This window comes from Schistocerca americana, unplaced genomic scaffold (assembly GCF_021461395.2).
Source record: "Schistocerca americana isolate TAMUIC-IGC-003095 unplaced genomic scaffold, iqSchAmer2.1 HiC_scaffold_236, whole genome shotgun sequence".
NCBI classification, from domain to species: Eukaryota; Metazoa; Arthropoda; class Insecta; order Orthoptera; family Acrididae; genus Schistocerca; species Schistocerca americana.
In genome coordinates this window covers 65,001-70,000 of record NW_025725946.1, presented here as the reverse complement: position 1 = coordinate 70,000, position 5,000 = coordinate 65,001, and the positions used below count along the sequence as shown (strand labels likewise).

Sequence of the window (5,000 nt, the reverse complement as noted above, 5' to 3'; positions counted from 1 at the left end):
CTAACCCACGTTGTGCCTTAACCTAACCCACGTTGTGCCTTAACCTAACCCACGTTGTGCCTTAACCTAACCCACGTTGTGCCTTAACCTAACCCACGTTGTGCCTTAACCTAACCCACGTTGTGCCTTAACCTAACCCACGTTGTGCCTTAACCTAACCCGTATTGTGCCTTAACCTAACCCGTATTGTGCCTTAACCTAACCCGTATTGTGCCTTAACCTAACCCGTATTGTGCCTTAACCTAACCCGTATTGTGCCTTAACCTAACCCGTATTGTGCCTTAACCTAACCCGTATTGTGCCTTAACCTAACCCGTATTGTGCCTTAACCTAACCCGTATTGTGCCTTAACCTAACCCGTATTGTGCCTTAACCTAACCCGTATTGTGCCTTAACCTAACCCACGTTGTGCCTTAACCTAACCCACGTTGTGCCTTAACCTAACCCACGTTGTGCCTTAACCTAACCCACGTTGTGCCTTAACCTAACCCACGTTGTGCCTTAACCTAACCCACGTTGTGCCTTAACCTAACCCACGTTGTGCCTTAACCTAACCCACGTTGTGCCTTAACCTAACCCACGTTGTGCCTTAACCTAACCCATATTGTGCCTTAACCTAACCCATATTGTGCCTTAACCTAACCCATATTGTGCCTTAACCTAACCCATATTGTGCCTTAACCTAACCCATATTGTGCCTTAACCTAACCCATATTGTGCCTTAACCTAACCCATATTGTGCCTTAACCTAACCCATATTGTGCCTTAACCTAACCCATATTGTGCCTTAACCTAACCCATATTGTGCCTTAACCTAACCCATATTGTGCCTTAACCTAACCCATATTGTGCCTTAACCTAACCCATATTGTGCCTTAACCTAACCCATATTGTGCCTTAACCTAACCCGTATTGTGCCTTAACCTAACCCGTATTGTGCCTTAACCTAACCCGTATTGTGCCTTAACCTAACCCGTATTGTGCCTTAACCTAACCCGTATTGTGCCTTAACCTAACCCGTATTGTGCCTTAACCTAACCCGTATTGTGCCTTAACCTAACCCGTATTGTGCCTTAACCTAACCCGTATTGTGCCTTAACCTAACCCGTATTGTGCCTTAACCTAACCCGTATTGTGCCTTAACCTAACCCGTATTGTGCCTTAACCTAACCCGTATTGTGCCTTAACCTAACCCGTATTGTGCCTTAACCTAACCCGTATTGTGCCTTAACCTAACCCGTATTGTGCCTTAACCTAACCCGTATTGTGCCTTAACCTAACCCGTATTGTGCCTTAACCTAACCCACGTTGTGCCTTAACCTAACCCACGTTGTGCCTTAACCTAACCCACGTTGTGCCTTAACCTAACCCACGTTGTGCCTTAACCTAACCCACGTTGTGCCTTAACCTAACCCACGTTGTGCCTTAACCTAACCCACGTTGTGCCTTAACCTAACCCACGTTGTGCCTTAACCTAACCCACGTTGTGCCTTAACCTAACCCACATTGTGCCTTAACCTAACCCATATTGTGCCTTAACCTAACCCATATTGTGCCTTAACCTAACCCATATTGTGCCTTAACCTAACCCATATTGTGCCTTAACCTAACCCATATTGTGCCTTAACCTAACCCATATTGTGCCTTAACCTAACCCATATTGTGCCTTAACCTAACCCATATTGTGCCTTAACCTAACCCATATTGTGCCTTAACCTAACCCATATTGTGCCTTAACCTAACCCATATTGTGCCTTAACCTAACCCATATTGTGCCTTAACCTAACCCATATTGTGCCTTAACCTAACCCATATTGTGCCTTAACCTAACCCATATTGTGCCTTAACCTAACCCATATTGTGCCTTAACCTAACCCATATTGTGCCTTAACCTAACCCATATTGTGCCTTAACCTAACCCATATTGTGCCTTAACCTAACCCATATTGTGCCTTAACCTAACCCATATTGTGCCTTAACCTAACCCATATTGTGCCTTAACCTAACCCATATTGTGCCTTAACCTAACCCATATTGTGCCTTAACCTAACCCATATTGTGCCTTAACCTAACCCATATTGTGCCTTAACCTAACCCATATTGTGCCTTAACCTAACCCATATTGTGCCTTAACCTAACCTATATTGCGCCTTAACCTAACCCATGTTGCGCCTTAACCTAACCCATGTTGCGCCTTAACCTAACCTATGTTGCGCCTTAACCTAACCTACGTTGCGCCTTAACCTAACCTATATTGCGCCTTAACCTAACCTATATTGCGCCTTAACCTAACCTATATTGCGCCTTAACCTAACCTATATTGCGCCTTAACCTAACCTATATTGCGCCTTAACCTAACCTACGTTGCGCCTTAACCTAACCCACGTTGCGCCTTAACCTAACCCACGTTGCGCCTTAACCCAACCCACGTTGCGCCTTAACCCAACCCACGTTGCGCCTTAACCCAACCCACGTTGGGCCTTAACCCAACCCACGTTGCGCCTTAACCCAACCCACGTTGGGCCTTAACCCAACACACGTTGGGCCTTAACCCAACACACGTTGGGCCTTAACCCAACACACGTTGGGCCTTAACCCAACACACGTTGGGCCTTAACCCAACACACGTTGGGCCTTAACCCAACACACGTTGGGCCTTAACCCAACACACGTTGGGCCTTAACCCAACACACGTTGGGCCTTAACCCAACACACGTTGGGCCTTAACCCAACACACGTTGGGCCTTAACCCAACACACGTTGGGCCTTAACCCGCTCTGTAATTGTCATACGACGCGTTAAATTAGTGTAGTGTTGCCTAACTGCAACCCCCGCAATATAGTTTGCTACTCGCACTGCCTGGTCCCCAGTGTATCGCTTCATGTTAAACACCTTGCAGCGATACACTGTAATGTGGATGGCAGCAGGACGTACATGCTCAATGCCCTTCGCAGTTGTTCATTGGCATTCGCATGGCGAAGCACTTAGCCTACGCTGTGGTACGGCCTGTGTCAACTGTCCGCTGATGTTGTACGTCCAAATCACACACTGTACTGCACATTGGTCCTCATGTACTGAATGATACATCGTGGTACATGTGACCGTACAACGACTGCGCCAACAACGGCGAACCATGCGGTCCAACTGTTGTGCACTCAGCTATGTGTCGTCTCCCTATAAGAGCCGGATTGCAGTGTGGTATGCCCTGGATGGCGATCAGCATGAGCCGTCTGTTGATGTAGTGGCGCGTGTTGTCAGACGTAGTCGTCTCTTCTCACACACCGTGACAGCATGGTGCACTGCGTTCCACATCTGCGACATGCGACAGAGGCCGGTTGACAGTCGTTCGCGCAATGGACATCGCATACGTACGGGGGCCACCTTCCACGTGTTCGCGAAGCGTGCACATGTTGTTGCGTGTATGTGGGCAGACATAGTGTGTCGTGACACCTGACACAGGCATGCAACAATCGTTGAATTTGCAAATGGCGATGGACGTCTACGTTTGCTGGTGACGTTACGCAAATGAACAACTGGTAAACCGTTGTGGTGCGGTTGTTCTCGCTAGAGGTGAATCAGTGATGGCGACGATCGGTTGAGCTACCAACCGGTTGTTTCAGCGATACCCACCATGCCCACGAACGTGAATGGCATGTGGGTGTGAAGCGATACGCGGCGGTGGCTGGGTGGGACCGTCCCCGGCCGGTGAGGGGGGGCCTCCCGGCGTGCTGGCCGCGCGGTGCGTGGGCGCACGCGCTACAGCCGGCTGGTGGGGGCGGCCAGTGGCAGGCGCGCCGGCCGACGGAGGCGGCAGGCGGCGCAGCTGCGCGCCGGCGCACCCTGCACGCGGCGCCGTGCGGCCAAAGTAGGTCCTCGCGGGCCCGGTGCGAAGCGCGGTGGACATCTGCAGTGTGCTGGTCCGATTGAGGACTGTGTGCGCTGAGGATGCGCCGCCGCCCGGCGCTCGGCGCCGCGACGCCGTCTGCTGCTCGGTCGCCTCTGCGGTTCTCGCAGGTGGTTTGTATCGCAGCTGTGCGGACGTGTTGGCGCGTGCGCTGTGCTGGGAGAGTTCGCTTCGGCACCCAAGTGGGGCTTTTGTCCTTCTGTGGCGCTGGCGTTGGAGCTGCCGGCCACCGTAGGTGGCGCGTGTTGTCTCCCGCCGGCAATGCCACGACAGCACGCTCCCGGGCCTCTGTCGGCAGCGGCAAGCTCAGTTGGGAGCACGGGTGGTCGCACCTAAAGCGTCTACTCGCCAAACTCCGGGCGATTGCGCCTCTCTCGAACCCGACCAAGTACTTAGGACGGCGCTGCGCGCCGCCGGGACCTGAGAGGGTTTCGAGGTGTATCGTGCAGGGGAGCTCAGCCTCCTCCTGTTTGCAGAATAATTGAGCGGACGCTTGCGTGTTCGCGCGGGCCCCCCGGGACACACTCCCGGGCGGCCGGCTGCTCAGCTCTAGTTGACGCAGCTCCCTGGTTGATCCTGCCAGTAGTCATATGCTTGTCTCAAAGATTAAGCCATGCATGTCTCAGTACAAGCCGCATTAAGGTGAAACCGCGAATGGCTCATTAAATCAGTTATGGTTCCTTAGATCGTACCCACGTTACTTGGATAACTGTGGTAATTCTAGAGCTAATACATGCAAACAGAGTCCCGACCAGAGATGGAAGGGACGCTTTTATTAGATCAAAACCAATCGGTCGGCTCGTCCGGTCCGTTTGCCTTGGTGACTCTGAATAACTTTGGGCTGATCGCACGGTCCTCGTACCGGCGACGCATCTTTCAAATGTCTGCCTTATCAACTGTCGATGGTAGGTTCTGCGCCTACCATGGTTGTAACGGGTAACGGGGAATCAGGGTTCGATTCCGGAGAGGGAGCCTGAGAAACGGCTACCACATCCAAGGAAGGCAGCAGGCGCGCAAATTACCCACTCCCGGCACGGGGAGGTAGTGACGAAAAATAACGATACGGGACTCATCCGAGGCCCCGTAATCGGAATGA

The 5,000-nt window shown here is 51.7% G+C and overlaps 1 non-coding gene across 1 annotated transcript in view; it reads left to right on the top strand.

The window, feature by feature from the left end:
* Positions 1 to 4,467: 4,467 nt before the first annotated feature.
* The window catches only part of LOC124575323, a 1,910-nt gene continuing 1,377 nt past the window's right edge, over positions 4,468 to 5,000 (top strand). The window contains exon 1 of the ribosomal RNA XR_006972415.1: positions 4,468 to 5,000. This exon is cut by the window's right edge and continues 1,377 nt beyond it. This is a non-coding gene — a ribosomal RNA (small subunit ribosomal RNA).